The sequence below is a fragment of the Macaca fascicularis genome, chromosome 11 (assembly GCF_037993035.2).
Source record: "Macaca fascicularis isolate 582-1 chromosome 11, T2T-MFA8v1.1".
Classification (NCBI taxonomy): domain Eukaryota; kingdom Metazoa; phylum Chordata; class Mammalia; order Primates; family Cercopithecidae; genus Macaca; species Macaca fascicularis.
In genome coordinates this window covers 55,949,638-55,966,030 of record NC_088385.1, presented here as the reverse complement: position 1 = coordinate 55,966,030, position 16,393 = coordinate 55,949,638, and the positions used below count along the sequence as shown (strand labels likewise).

General features: G+C 44.9%; 1 long non-coding RNA gene across 2 annotated transcripts in view; it reads right to left on the bottom strand.

The window, feature by feature from the left end:
* Window positions 1-16,393, bottom strand: part of LOC135966227 (uncharacterized) — a 32,985-nt gene that overhangs the window by 12,657 nt on the left and 3,935 nt on the right. Inside the window, exon 2 of one of the 2 annotated variants that reach the window (XR_010579388.2) lies at window positions 12,888-13,005. This is a non-coding gene — a long non-coding RNA (uncharacterized lncRNA). The remainder of the gene's footprint in view (window positions 1-12,887; window positions 13,006-16,393) is intronic. The other variant, XR_010579389.2, reaches the window with a different exon arrangement.

Sequence of the window (16,393 nt, the reverse complement as noted above, 5' to 3'; positions counted from 1 at the left end):
GTTGTTTTGTCTACATCGAAAATCTTTTTTATTGCTCATTTTTTGTTTGTTTTCTTTTGGAGACAGGGTCTTGCTCTGTTGCCCAGGCTGGAATGCAGTGGCATGATCACAGCTCACTGCAGTCTCAAAATCCTGGGCTCAGGCAATCCACTCACCTCAGCCTGCCAGGTAGCTAGGACTACAGGAAAATGCCACCACACCTGGCTAATTTTTTTATTTTTGTTAAGATTAAAAAATTGCCTTGCTATGTTGCTCAGGCTAGCCTCAAGCAATGCTCTCACCTCAGCCTCCCAAAGTGCTGGGATTAGACATTAGGCACTGTGCCTGGCCAAAAATCTGTTGTTTAGTATAGCCATCTTCATCAATGATCTGAGCTAGAGCTTCTGGATCACTTGCTGCAGCTTCTATATCAGCACTTACTGCTTCGCTTTGCACTTTTACATTATAGAGATGGCTTCTTTCCTTAAACTTCACAAGCCAACCTCTGCGAGATTCAAACTATTCTTCTGCAGCTTCCTCACCTTTCTCAGCCTTCATAGAATTGAGGAGAACTGAGGTCTTGCTCTGGATTAGGCTTTGGCTTAAGGGAATGTTGTAGCTAGTTTGATCTTCTATCCAGACTACTGAAACTTTCTCCCTATCAGCAGCAATAAGGCTGTTTCGCTTTTTTTTTTTTTGTTTTGAGACAGAGTCTCTCTTTGTTACCCAGGCTGGAGTGCAGTGGCACACTCAGCTCACTGCAACCTTCACCTCCGGGGTTCAAGTGATTCTCTTGCCTCAGCTTCCCAAGTGGCTGGGATTACAAGTGTGCGCCACCACGCTCACCTAATTTTTGTATTTTCAGTAGAGACAGGGTTTCAACATGTTGGCCAGGCTGGTCTTGATCTCCTGACCTCAGGTGATCCACCCGCCTCAGCATCCCAAAGAGTTGGGATTACAGGCGTGAGCCACCACACCCAGCCTGTTTAGCTTTCTTATCATTTATTATCATTTATTTCTTATCATTTATGTGTTCACTGGAGTAGCACTTTTAATTTCCTTCGAGAATTTTTCCTTTGCATTCACAATTTGGCTGTTTAGCACAAGAGGCTTAGCCTTTAGCCTCTCTCAGAGACTACTGTAGGGTTATTAATTGGTCAGATTTCAATGTTGTTGTGTCTAATTGAACAGGGAGGTGTAAGAAGAGGTAGATGGGAAATGGCTGGTCAGTAGAACAATCACAACACACAAATTTATATATTAAGGTCACTGTCATATGTGATCTTATATTTGTAGCACTCCAAAACCATTACAATAGTAACATCAAAGATTACTAATCACAGATCACCATAAAAAATACAATAATAATAAAAAAGTTTTTTTTTTTTGAGACAGAGTCTCACTTTGTCTCCCAGGCTGGAGTGCAATGGCGTGATCTTGGCTCACCGCAACCTCTGCCTTCAGGGTTCAAGCGATTCTCCTGCCTCAGACTCCCGAGTAGCTGGGATTATAGGCCTGTGTCACCACACCCAGCTAATTTTGTATTTTTAGTAGAGACGGGGTTTCACCATGTTGGCCAGGCTGGTCTTGAGTTCCTGACCTCAGGAGATCCACCTGCCTTGGCCTCCCAAAGTGCTGGGATTACAGGTGTGAGCCAGCACGCCTAGCCTGTAATGAAAAAGTTTTATATATTATGAGAATTACCAAAATGTGACACAGAGACATGAAGTGAGCAAATGCTGTTAGAAAAATGGTGCTAACAGACTTGCTTGATGCAGGGTTGCCATAAACCTTCAATACGTTTTTAAAAAAAAATAAAAGAAAGAGAAAACCCTCATCATCTCTGAAGTTCAGTAAAGTGGGCCAGACACGGTGGCTCACGCCTATAATCCCAGCTACTTGGGAACCTGAGGCAGGAGAATCCTTGAACCAGAGTCAGAGGTTGTGGTGAGCCAAGATTGCATCACTGCACTCCAGCCTGGGCAACAAGAGCGAAACTCTGTTTAAAAAAAAAAAAAAAAAAGGCCAGGTGTGGTGGCTTAAGCCTGTAATCCCAGCACTTTGGGGGGGTCGAGGCAGGCGGATCACTTGAGGTCAGGAGTCCGAGACCAGCCTGGCCAATGTGGTTGAAACAGTGTCTCTACCAAAAATACAAAAATTCGCTGTGCGTGGTTGCAGGTACCTGTAGTCCCAGCAACTTGGGAGGCTGATGCAGGAGAATCGATTGAATCCAGGAGGTGGAGGTTGCAGTGAGCCGAGATCACACCACTGTACTCCAGCCTGGGCAACAATAGCGAAACTGTCTCAAAAGAAAAAATAAAAGTTCAGTAAAGTGAAGTGCAATAAAGTAAGGTATGTCTGTGTATCTTTTTACCTCTTCAATGTTTCAACCATGGGAATTTCCCCTATTCAAAAAATATGTGTAAGTTTTGCTTTCAAGTCTACTGGTTTTATTAACTACATGTTTTTTGTTTTTTTGAGACAGTCTTGCTCTGTTGCCCAGGCTGGAGTGCAGTGGCACGATCTTGGCTCACTGCAATCTCCACCTCCCAGGTTCAAGAAATTCTCCTGCCTCAGCCTCCCAAGTAGCTGGGACTCAAGGCGCATGCCACCACGCCCGGATAATTTTTTGTATTTCAGTAGAGATGGGGTTTCACCGTGTTGCCCAGGCTGGTCTCGAACTCCTGAGCTCAGGCAATCCACCACCTCAGCCTCCAAAAGTGCTAGGATTACAGGCATGAGCCACCATGCCTGGCCAGCAATTACATGTTTTTATATATTTTTATTTATTTATTTTATTTATTTATTTTTTGAGACGAGTCTCGCTCTGTCACCCAGGCTGTAGTGCAGTGGCGTGATCTCAGCTCACTGCAAGCTCCGCCTCCCAGGTTCACGCCATTCTCCTGCCTCAGCCTCCCGAGTAGCTGGGACTACAGGCACCTGCCACCACACCTGGCTAATTTTTTTGTTTTTGTATTTTTAGTAGAGACAGGGTTTCACCGTGTTAGCCAAGATGGTCTCAATCTCCTGACCTCATGATCTGCCCGCCTTGGCCTCCCAAAGTGCTGGGATTACAGGCATGAGCCACCGCGCCCGGCTACATGTTTTTATAAATCCATTCAGTCAACTGTCTTCTTAGTGACTCTACAGTATATTCTTCTATTTCACAAATGGTGACACAATAGCTTTAGCAAAATATAAATCCTGGTTAAACCCAATTCACCATCAGGTTTATACATTCTCCTGAGCAGGTAAACCTGACTAGAGAAAAATACAACCCAGATGACTGATCTCATTTTATATTTACAACCACAGATGTCTGAATGACCTACTACATCTCCCTACTTAATTTACTCTACCATTCAGAGATAACTATTTTACACATTCTCTCTCCACAAACCTCCCACACTCCTTCCCCAGTCCTTACATTTAGTTAATGATCTCCCCGTCCCTGTTTCACCAAAGAAGAAAAAAAAAAAAGCATCAGAAGACAAAACTTACACAGTCCCACTACCATATCAGTTATGAATTACAATCAGCTGTAAATAACAGACACAAACACACACTCAACAAAAGAAAATGAAAAATAGGAAAAAAGATTAGTGTGGCTTAAACAAAGTGTTTCATTTTCTCCCATAATAAGTCCAGGGGGCCGGGCGCGGTGGCTCAAGCCTGTAATCCCAGCACTTTGGGAGGCCGAGACAGGCGGATCACGAGGTCAGGAGATCGAGACCATCCTGGCTAACACGGTGAAACCCCGTCTCTACTAAAAAATACAAAAAACTAGCCGGGCGAGGTGGCGGGCGCTTGTAGTCCCAACTACTCGGGAGGCTGAGGCAGGAGAATGGCGTAAACCCGGGAGGCGGAGCTTGCAGTGAGCTGAGGTCCGGCCACTGCACTCCAGCCTGGGTGACAGAGCGAGACTCCGTCTCAAAAAAAAAAAAAAAAAAAGTCCAGGGGGAGGCAATCCAGGGCTTGTGTGACAGCTTCATGTTGTCATCAGGCACCTAGACTCTATCTTTCTCCATCCTCAGCATATCATATGGCATAAGGTTGCTTTATTGTCATAAGAAGATTACTAGAACTCCATAGGACTCCAGCCATCTTGTCCATGTTCTAGGCAAAGAGGAAAAAAAAAAAAAAGAAAGGGCCAATGACACATACTAGCTCAATCAATCCTATCAATCCTGTTTTAGAAACCTTCTCAGAAGCCCCACCAAACAACTTCCACTAACATTTCACCAGAACTTAGTCACATGGACACCACCAGTTGGAACAGAAGCTGAGGACCCTGTTCCTAACGAAATCAGGGTTCTGTTACTAAGGAAAAGAGGGAGAATTAGGAGAGATAACCTATTTTGTTGTTCTTCTTTTTTAAAGATGAGGTTTTGCAGCCAGGCACAGTGGCTCACACCTGTAATCCCAGCACTTTCAGACGCTGAGGCAGGCAGATCACCTGAGGTTGGGAGTTCCAGACCAGCCTGACCAACATGGAGAAACCCCATCTCTACTAAAAATACAAAATTAGCCAGGCATGGTGGCACATGCCTGTAATCCCAGCTACTCGGGAGGCTGAGGCAGGAGAATCACTTGAACCTGGAGGTTGCAGTGAGCCGAGATCACGCCATGGTACTCCAGCCTGGGCAACAAGAGTGAAACTCCATCTCCAAAAAAAAAAAAAAAAAAAAAAAAAAAGATGAGATTTTGCTATGTTGCCCAGACTGGACTCAAACTCCTAGGCCCAAAGGATCCTCCTGCCTCAGCCTCCCGAGTTGTTGAAAGGCATCACTGTATGCCACCATCCCTGGCTGAAATTACCTATTTCCTGGTTCACTGGAGTAGAAGAGAAAAAAGGAAGTAATCAGAAGAGAAATTCTACAAGTTCCACCACTAAATCTAACTGCCAATCGATTAATCCCTCCTCGAATTCTGGCTTCCTCCTGTGTGTCAGCAGATAAACATTGTGCTCCTTTCCAAGGTGAACCCCTCCATGGTATACTGGGCGCCTTCCCATTTCACTACTCTAAAGCTTTGCTCCTTTTCCTCACCACATGGTTTTACCTTTTGGTTTTTTTCTCATTAGCAAATAAATATGTTAAAATAGCTCCCACCTTAGAAACAAAAACAAAACAAAACCCCTCCTTTTATTGAACATCTCTATCCAGCTCTCCTGGTTATTACTCTTCTTTCTAACCTCTTAAAGCAAAAATCCTCAAAAAAAGGTTTTAAATTCTCCTTCCTCCACTTCCTTGCCATGAATTCTCTCTTGAACTTACCCCAATAAGGCCTTAATTCATCTCTATTGCTCCACTGAAGCCACTCTTGTCCAGGTCACCACTGAAATCTAATAGCTGATTCTCAGACCCCATGTCACCCAGCCTCCCAGAAAGCAGTTCAGAAAGCATAGTTATCACCTGCTCCTGCTTGAAACATTTTCTTCATTTGGTTTCCAGAATATCAAACTCTTCATTATTTTCTTTCTTCTGTTTTTTTGGAAACACAGTCTCACTCTGTTACCCAGGCTGGAATGCAGTGGCACGATCATGACTTACTGTAACCTTCATCTCATGGGCTCCTACGTCAGCCTCCCAAGTAACTGGTACTACAGGTGCACACCACCACGCCTGGCTAATTTTTGTATTTGTTGTAAAGAAGGGATCTCCCTATGTTGCCACAGCTGGTCTCCAACTCCTGGGCTCAAGCAATCCTCCCACCTTGGCCTCCCCAAGTGCTGGTATTATAGGTGTGAACCACTGCACCCAGGCCATTATTATCTTCCAACATCACTGTCTGCTCCTTTTACTTTACACTACTAGATCCTCTTTCTAATTTTTATAAGCTGGAGTGCTCTGGAGTTCAGTCCTTGGACCTCTTCCTTTTTATTTCAGACAGAGTCTCGCTCTGTTGCCCAGGCTGGAGTGCAGTGGTGCAGTCTCAGCTCACCACAACCTCTGCCTCCCGGGTTCAAGCGATTCTCCTGCCTCAGCCTCCCGAGTAGCTGGGACTATAGGTGCACGCCACCATGCCCAGCTACATTTTGTAATTTTAGTAGAGACAGGGTTTCATTATGTTGGCCAGGCTTGTCTTGAACTCCTGACTGTGATCTGCCCACCTAGTCTTCCCAAAGTGCTGGGATTACAGGCATGAGCCACCATGCCCAGTTGGATCTCACCTGTTCCCCAGGTGATCTTATCCACTTTCTATACTGATGACTTCTAAATTCATCTCCAACATGACCTCCCCTCTGCACTTTTTAACCAACTATTACTGCCTAATCAACATCTCTACTTAGATTTAACTCACTGTATCTCAAACTTAACATGTCCAAAACTGAACTTATGATTATTTCCATTTCTCTATACCTCCTTTAGTATCCCCAGTATTGCTCAGACCAAAAATCTAGGGGTCATGATTGACTCCTCTCTTTCTTTCTCACAGCCAAAACTCATTAATAAATCCTGTCAGTTCTATCTTCAAAATACACTCAAAGGGCCGGACGTGGTGGCTCATGCCTATAATCCCAGCACTTTGGGAGGCCAAGGCAGGCGGATCACGAGGTCAGGAGATCGAGAATGTTCTGGCTAACATGGTGAAACCTCACATCTACTAAAAATACAAAAAAAAAAAAAAAAAAAATTAGCTGGGCGGGGTGGCACACGCCTATAGTCCCAGCTACTTGGGAGCCTGAGGCAGGAGAATCACTTGAACCCAGGAGGCGGAGATTGCAGTGACTCGAGCTCGCACCACTGCACTCCAACCTGGGCAACAGAGCAAGACTTCATCTCAAAAACAAAACAAAACAACTCACATTTCCACCACTTCTTACCAACTCAACAATATCACCATGATTCAAGCCACTATCAACTCTTGTTTGCATTACTGCCCATTCCCTTCTAGTTTGTCTTCTTTCTTCCACTCTTAACCTCTTGTGGTTTACTCTCACAAAAGCCAGAGCAATGCTCTTAAAATCTAAAATAGAACATGTCACACCTTTGCTCAAAACTATCTAATAGCTTCTCATCATTTTTAGAATAAAACACAAAATCTCTCCGTGCCTAATAACACTATTACATGAGCTAGACCCTGGCTACCTCTCCAATCTCATTTCATAACACTCTCCCCCTCACTCACTACTCTACTCTGGCCTCATTGACCTTCTTGTTACTGCTTTGAAAAGATATACACATCCAGTTGCCAGTCCAGCATAAAAGAAGCTTGGAAGTCACTGCTCCACGATAACAACAAGTAAAAGCTGAACAAAGTAAAAAATCAACAGCTCCCTTTTTTTTAAACTGCTTCATGCAGAGCAGGGCTAAGTCATAGGCAGTGCATCCAGAGCTGCCAACAACTCTTTATAGATCTGTAGAAGAAACTAGGTCAAAAAAGTAAAGGAGGCCGGGCGTGGTGGCTCACGCCTGTAATCCCAGCACTTTGGGAGGCTGAGGCAGGTGGATCAAGAGGTCAGGAGATCAAGATCATCCTGGCTAACAAGGTCTCTACTAAAAATACAAAAAAATTAGCCAGGCATGGTGGTGGGCACCTGTAATCCCAGCTAATCCAGTGGCTGAGGCACGAGAATTGTTTGAACCCGGAAGGTGGAGGCTGCAGTGAGCCAAGATGGCGCCACTGCACTCCATGCTGGGTGACAGAGCAAAACTGTTTAAAAAAGAAAAAAGAAAGAATAATCACATAATCGTATCAACAGATGCAGAAGCAGCATCTGACAAAGTCCAACACTCATTCATGATAAACTCTCTTGGTAAACTAGGACAGAGGATAATTTTCTCGACTTGATCAAGAATATCTACAAAATCCCTACAGCTAACATTATACTTAAAAGTGAGAAATTAGCAGCTTTCCCACTAAGGTCAGGAACAGGCATGTCCCTTCTCAGCACTCCAGCGAGACTTATTCTATTCACTGTTATATCAACCCAACACTTATAAAGAGTACCTGCCATGATAGGCTCTCAATAAATACTTGTCCAATAAATAAATAAATAAAAATAGACACCATATTGTTTTCTATATATTTAATACAATGGACACTTTCTAGTCTTTACCCTATTTAACCTGTAGCATTTGACACTGTACTTGCTCAAAACTCTTTACTTGGATTGTAAAACCCCCAGTTCTTCCTCTTTGATCATTCTTTCTCAGACTCCTTTTATTTGTTTGTTTATTTATTTTTGAGACGGAGTCTCACTGAGCCGCCCAGGCTGGAGTGCAGTGGTGCGACCTCAGCTCACTGCAACCACTGTCTCCTGGGTTCAAGTGATTCTCCAGTTTCAGCCTCTTGAGTAGCTGGGATTACAGGCACCTGCCATCATACCCGGCAGCTTTAGGAGAGATGGGGTTTCAGCATGTCAGCATGTTGGCCAGGCTGGTCTTGAACTCCTGACCTCAGGTGATCCGCCTGCCTTGGCCTCCCAAAGTGCTAGGATTATATGCATGAGCCACTGCGCCTGGCCCAGACTTTTTTTTTTTTTTTTTTTTGAGATAGAGTCTTGCTCTGTTACCCAGGCTGGAGTGCAGTGGCACAATCTCGGCTCACTGCAATCTCTGCCTCCCGGGTTCAAGCAATTCTCCTGCCTCAGCCTCCTGAGTAGCAGGGACTACAAGCACACGCCACCACACCTGGCTAATTTTTGTATTTTTTTTAGTAGAGATGGGGTTTCATATGTTGGTCAGGATAGTCTCGATCTCCTGATCTTGTGATCCACCTGCCTCGGCCTTCCAAAATGCTGGGATTACAGGCATGAGCCAACGTGCCCAGCCCCAGACTCCTTTTATAAGCTCATTTTCTCTACTTTAAATGTGATCATTCTTTCAATTCCTTACTAAGGCCAGGTCCTCTATCTACTTCAGGGTTCTCTATTAAGACCACCACTTTCAGCCAGGCATGGTGGCTCATGCAGATAATCCCAGCACTTTGGGAGGCTGAGGTGGGTGGAGGGTGGATCATGAGGTCAGGAGTTCAAGACCAGCCTGGCCAACATGGTGAAACCCTGTCTCCACTAAAAATTCAAAAATTAGCTGGGCCGGATGGCAAGCACCTGTAATTCCCAGCTACTTGGGAGGCTAAGGCAGGAGAATTGCTTGAACCCAGGTGGCAGAGGTTGCAGTGAGCCAAGATTACACCACTGCACTCCAGCCTGGGTGAGAATGAGATTCCGTATCAAAAAAAAAAAAAAAAAGGAAAGAGAAAGGAAGGAAGGAAGGGAGGGAGGGAGGGAGGGAGGGAGGGAGGGAGGCAGGCAGGCAGGGAGGAAAGGAAGAAAGGAAGAAAGAAAGAAAGAAAGAAGGAAAGAAAGAAGGAAAGAAAGAAAGAAAGAGAAAAGCACCACAAAAAAAAAAAAAAGAAAGAAAAGCACCCCTTTCCTAGTGCTACACATTCCCCCTGAGTTGTCTTACCCATTCCCATAGTTTAATTACCATTTTCATACTGAAGGTTCAAAATCTGTATCTCTCTCCCCTCTCCATATTTGTAAGCATGTTTGCCTAACAGACATCTCTAAGCATATGTACTATAGACACTTAAACCTCAAAATGTGTTAAAAACTGACCTTTTCTTACTTCCCGCCCACTTCTTTCTTCAATAATTTGATCTCAGTGAAAAGCACCACGATTCACTCAGTTATTTAAATGAGAAACCTTTGCCGGGTGCAGTGGTTCACACCTGTAATCCCAGCACTTTAGGAGGCCGAGGTGGGCGGATAGCTTGAGGTCAGGAGTTCGAGACCTGCCTGGCCAACATGGTGAAACCCGGTCTCTAGTAAAAATACAAAAATTAACCAGGTGTGGTGGCACACATCTGTAATCCCAGCTACCTGGGAGGCTGAGGCAGGAGAATCACTTGAACCCGGGAGGCAGAGGTTGTGGTGAGCTGAGATTGTGCCACTGCACTCCAGCCTGGGCAACAGAGTGAGACTCTGTCTCAAAAATAAATAAATAAATAAATGAGAAACCTACAAAATAACCTCCATTCCTTACTTTACCTCACATCCCATATCCAATCAATCACAAAGTTCAATATTCAACTTTTTAAAAATTACATATTAAGCACCTACTATGTGTCAGGTATTATTCTTGTCTCTAGGGATAAAGTCTGCTTGCATTGGCTTACATTATAAGGACATTTACTGTTTCCTTTATTCATTAATATTTATTTAGTTTCCTTAATTTATTATTTAATTAATAAATGTGGAGATAAGTTGGTTTTAAGGTTGGGTCGATAGCTTCACAAATCAGACCACTGCACTGAACTGGCATCTTTATGATTCTCTTTGCATTAGACCCTCAAGGTCTTAAGTTGGCTCTAGGCATCGTATCTTCAAAGAACATTTCCAAAGGCAGAAAGCAAAGGGAGAGGGGTGAAACAAAAGGGATTTCCTCAAGGGGGTAATCTCTTTTTATCAGAGAAGAAAACCATTCCCAGAAACTCCTCAGCTGACCTGCCTCTTTATGTCCCGTTGGTCAGAATCGGCTCCAATGATGAAGGAAACTGAAAAAGCAAGTATCTGGCAAAGGGAAACAAGGTTGCATTGATTTGTCCCCGGGGACTGAGCCCAGGAATACCCTTTAAACAGTGGCAGTTTAAAGGAGGTTCTCTTAGCAAGGAGGAATGGAAGAAGGTGGTTTTTGAAAGGGCAACCAAGATTGACTTCCGCAAAAAGAGACATGGAGTTTACATAAAAGAAGAAACTTTAAACAAGTAAATAAATGTACAAACAAGGTAATATCAGATTCTGTAAGAGCTGTGAAATAAGAGTGGTGTGATAAAAAGTGGTGGCCATATTTTGAGAGTAAATTGACAACATTAACTAATGGGACTGAATGTATGAGAAAAAGGTGATTCCAAGTTGATACTGATTCCCATCCATAAATGAAGCTCGAGAAAGATAATTAAGGGTCTGAGGTCATACCACTATTAACTGACAAAGCTAGAATTGAATCTAGTCCTATCTGACACCACCAAAGTCAATTTTCTATTTCCCCCCTCCCTTTTTTTTTTGTTTGAGACAGAGTCTCACTCTGTCACCCCGGCTGGAGTGCAACAGCATGATCTCTGCTCACTGCAACCTCCACCTTCTGGGTTCAAGTGATTCTCATGCCTTGGCTTCCCAAGTAGCTGGGATTACAGGCACGTGCCACCAGGGCCAACTAATTTTTGTATTTTTAGTAGACGGGGTTTCGCCATGTTGGCCAGGCTGATCTACTACTGGCCTCAAGTGATCTACCTGCCTCGGCCTCCCAGAGTGCTGGGATTATAGGCCTGAGCCACTGCACCCATCCCAAAGTCAATTTTCTTTCCCCAATACCATCTATCTGTGGAAAAGCAGATGTAAATTTGTAACACTGGGATAAATAAGAATGAAGGTCAAGTATTTATAAATAGTTAACACTTGGTAAATTGTTGCCATTTGTTACTTTACTTGTACAGCTAGTGACATGAACAAAATATTTTGTAAACTTCTGTGTCTAAACCACACTATGGAAACTATCAAAAACAGTTACCCACTGCTTAGAACAGTAGCAAATGGCCATGATATTATGTAGCAAAAAACGAGAGTAACTCTAATTGCATCACAGGGTTTCCCACTACACCAAAGACTCAAAGTAAACAGTTACAGGCCTGAAAGAGTACAACAAATGAAAGGCTTATATAATCAATTAAAATGTGCAGACAGACTGGGCCCAGTGGCCTGTACTGCAATCTCAGCAGTTTGGGAGGCCAAGGTGGGAGAATCGATTGAGCCCAGGAGTTCGAGACCAGCCTGGGTAACATAATGACACTCCATCTCTACAAAAATAAAAAATTAGCCAGGCAAAGTGGTCCCTGCCTCTAGTCCCAGCTACTGAGGAGGCTGAGGTGTGAGGATCACTTGAGCCTGGGAGGTGGAGGCTGCAGTGAGCCATGATCATACCACTGTAGTCCAGCCTAGGCGACAGAGTGAGACGCTGTCTTGGGAGAGGAAAAAAAATGTCAAGACAGTAAATACGACTGTGTTTATGTTCCAGACATAGACAACTACTATTTACTCGTGTGTGTGTGTGCATGTGTGTGTGTGCGTATAGGTATGTATAATAAATAGAGGCCGAGCATGGTAGCTCATGCCTATAATTAATCCCAGCACTTTGAGGCCAAGGCGGGTGGATCACTTAAGGTCAGGAGTTCAAGACCAGCCTGGCCAACATTCTGAAACCCCGTCTCTACTAAATTACAAAAATTAGCTGGGTGATGGTGGCGCACATCTGTAATTCCAGCTACTAGGGAGGCTGAGGTGGGAGAATCACTTGAACCTGGCAGGCTGAGGCTGCAGTGAGCTGAGATGGCATCACTGCACTCCAGCCTGAGCGACAGAGCAAGACTCTGTCTCAAAAAGAAAAAAAAAAAAAAAACAACAAAGGCTGGGGGCGGTGATTCACGCCTGTACTCCCAGCACTTTGGGAGGCCAAGGCGGGCGGATCACGAGGTCAGGAGTATGAGACCAGCCTGGCCAATATGGTGAAACCCCATCTCTACTAAAAATATAAAAAATAGGCTGGGCACAGTGGCTCATGCCTTTAATCTCAGCACTTTGGGAGGCCAAGGTGGGCGGATCACCTGAGGTTGGGAGTTTGAGACCAGCCTGACCAACATGGAGAAACCCCGTCTCTACTAAAAATACAAATACAAAAAGTTAGCTGGGCGTGGTGGCGCACGCCTGTAATCCCAGCTACTCGGGACACTGTGGCAGGAGAATCGCTTGAACCTGGGAGGTGGAGGTTGCAGTGAGCTGAGATTACGCGCCATTGCACTCCAGCCTGGGCAACAAGAGCGAAACTCTGTCTCAAAAAAATATATATATGTATAGATTGATTGATAGACAGACAGATGTAAAATTAGTAAGGCGTGGTGGCGCATACCTGTTGTCGCAGTTACTCGCGAGGCTGAGGCAGGAGAATCACTTAAACCTGGGAGGCGGAGGCTGCAGTGAGCCGAGATCATGCTGCTGCACTCCAGCCTGGGAGATAGAGCGAGACGCTGTCTCAAACAAACAAAACAAATAGACCTATGTAGGTTAAGTATGGATTTAAAAAAAAAGTCAGACTTTCCTGTCAGGTAATAAAGAGGAGGCAGACTGGGCATGGTGGCTCATGCCTATAATCCTAGCACTTTGGGAAGCCAAGGCGGGCAAATCACTTGAGGCCAGGAGTTCGAGACCAGCCAGGGCAACATGGCAAAACCCTGTTTCTACTAAAAATATAAAAAATAGCCAGGTGTTGTGGCGCATGCCTGTAATCCCAGGTACTTGGGAGGCTGAGCCACAAGAACTGCTTGAACTCATAAGGCAGAGGTTTCAGTGAACTGAGATTATCACTGCACTCCAGCCTGTGCAACAAAGCAAGGCTCTGTCTCAAAAAAGAAACCAAAAAAAACAAAAAACAAAAAACAAAAAAAACAAGAAAAAATAAAGAAAGAAAAGGAAAAAGAGGCAAAATAAATTTATCATTATTCAATATTCTTCCGGCATAAAAATGTGTTACAGTTGGGTGTGGTGGCTCATGCCTGTAATCCCAGCACTTTGCGAGGCTGAGGCAGGCAAATTACATTGGTCCAGGAGTTTGAGACCAGCCTGGGCAATGTTGAAAAACCCCATCTCTACAAAAAAAAGAAAGAAAAAAACAACCATATATATAAAACTACCCGGGTGTGGTGGCACGTCTATGGTCGCATTCACTCAAGAGGCTGAGATGGGAAGATCCCTTAAATTCCGGAGGTGGAGGCTGCAGTGAGTTGAGTTCCCACCAATGCACTCACTCCAGCCTAGGCAACAGAGCAAGAGAGACCCTGTTTCAGACAAAAAAAAAAAAAAAAAAGTTAGGGAAAGAGAAGTATAGGGGAGCCAGGCCAGGCGCAGTGGCTCACGCCTGTAATCCCAGCACTTTGAGAAGCTGAGGTGGGCGGATCACGAGGTCAGGAGATCAAGACCATCCTGGCTAACACAGTGAAACCCCATCTCTACTAAAAATACAAAAAATTAGCCGGGTGTGGTGGCAGGCGCCTTGAGGCAGAAGAATGGCGTAAATCCGGGAGGCGGAGCTTGCAGTGAGCCGAGATTGTGCCACTGCACTCCAGCCTGGGCGACAGAGCCAGACTCCATCTCAAAAAAAAAAAAATAATCAATTCCATCTTAAAACTAGCAAGGTACATTTCTTGCCAGTCACGATCCATGGTCATAAGATGTTTATAGCTAAGGAAGCAGTTTTTTGTTTTTTTTGTTTTTTTTGAGACAGAGTTTCACTCTTGTCACCCAGGCTGGAGTGCAACAGCGCGATCTCAGTTCACTGCAACCTCTACCTCCAGGGCTCAATTGATTCTCCTGCCTCAGCCTCCCAAGTAGCTGGGATTACAGGAGCCCGCCGCCACACCCGACTAATTACTGTATTTTTAGTAGAGATGGGGTTTCACCATGCTAGCCAAGGTGGTCTTGAACTCCTGACCTCAGGTGATTCACCTGCCTCCGCCTCCAAAGTGCTGGGATTACAGGTGTGAGCCACCACGCCTGGCAGGAAGCAGCTTAATAATGTCTGCAAGGAGAGTTTGAGATCAATCTGGGAAACATGGCTGTCCTCTACAAAAATACAAAAATTTCCTGGGCACCTGTAGTCCTAGCTACTTGGGAGGCTGAGGTAGGAGGATTCCTTCAGCCAGGAGGTCAAGGCTGCAGTGAGCTGTGATCATACCACTGCTCTCCATCTCCAACGTAGGCTACAGAGTAAGACAATGTCTCAAAAACAAAACAAAACAAAACAAAAAAAAGACTCCTATAAAAGTAGAGTTTAGACAAGGCTTGGTAGTTCAGGCCTATAATCTCAGTACTTTGGGGGGCCAAGGCTGGAGAATCGCTCGAGGCCAGGAGTTCAGACAAGCCTGGCCAACATAGCAAGACCCCATCTGGGAAGAAAAAAAAAAACAGAAAAAGGAAAAAAAAAGCACCCTCTGAGTATCAGTTGGTTTTTACTCTTCCTAAGACTTTTGATCACTATCTTGTTATTACTAATCTTTTGCCCTTGCTTGTTTAACCTCTTGAAGTTTGTGTCTACTAGATTACAACAATCCAACATAAAGAGGATGCTGGCACAAGGCTTCCAATCCATACCAACTTCTGACCTGGGAAATAAAGACATATTGCCTTTAGGCCCCTCAGATCAGGCATCCAAAGATTTTTACTTCTTCAGTACTGGGCAGGGCTATGCCCATTGAATCATCAGAACATCGCAGGGTGTGCAGATCACAAGGTCAAGAGAACGAGATCATCCTGGCCAACACGGTGAAACCCTGTCTCTACTACAAATACAAAAATTAGCTGGGCGTGGTGGCATGTGCCTATAGTCCCAGCTGCTCAGGAGGCTGAGAAGGGAGAATTGCTTGAACCGGGAGGCAAAGGTTGCAGTGAGCTGAGATCGCTGCCACTGCACTCCAGCATGGCGACAGAGCAAGACTCCATCTCAAAAAAAAAAAAAAAAAAGAATCGGCCAGGTGTGGTGGCTCACACCTTGTAATCCCAGCACTTTGGGAGGCTGAGGCAGGTGGATCACCTGAGGTCGGGAGTTTGAGACCAGCCTTACCAACATGGAGAAACCCCGTCTCTACTAAAAAATACAAAGGCAGGGCACAGTGACTCATGCCTGTAAACCCAGCCCTTTGGGAGCCCAAGGTGGGCGGATCACCTGAGGTCGGGAGTTCGAGACCAGCCTGACCAACATGGAGAAAGCCTGTCTCTACTAAACATACAAAATGAGACGGGCGGATCACGAGGTCAGGAGATCGAGACCATCCTGGCTAACACCGTGAAACCCCGTCTCTACTAAAAATACAAAAAAAAAAAACTAGCCGGGCGAGGTGGCGGGCGCCTGTAGTCCCAGCTACTCGGGAGGCTGAGGCAGGAGAATGGCGTAAACCCGGGAGGCGGAGCTTGCAGTGAGCTGAGATCCGGCCACTGCACTCCAGCCCGGGCTACAGAGCAAGACTCCGTCTCAAAAAAAAAAAAAAAACATACAAAATTAGCTGGGCGTGGTGGCGCATGTCTGTAATCTCAGCTACTCAGGAGGCTGAGGCAGAGAATCGCTTGAATTTGGGAGGCAGAAGTTGTGGTGAGCTGAAATTGTGCCATTGTACTCCAGCCTGGGCAACAAGAGTGAAACTCTCTCTCAAAAAAAAAAAAAACAAAACATCAGAACATCATGCAAACACGGACCTCCTGTGGCTCCCTAGAAACCAACTGCAAATTCTTTTTTTTTTTTTTTTTGAGATAGAGTCTCACTCTGTCTTACAGGCTGAGTGCAGTGGCGTGATCTCGGCTCACTGCAACCTCTGCCTCGCAGGTTCAAGAGAGTCTCCTGCCTCAGCTCCATAATAGCTGGGACTA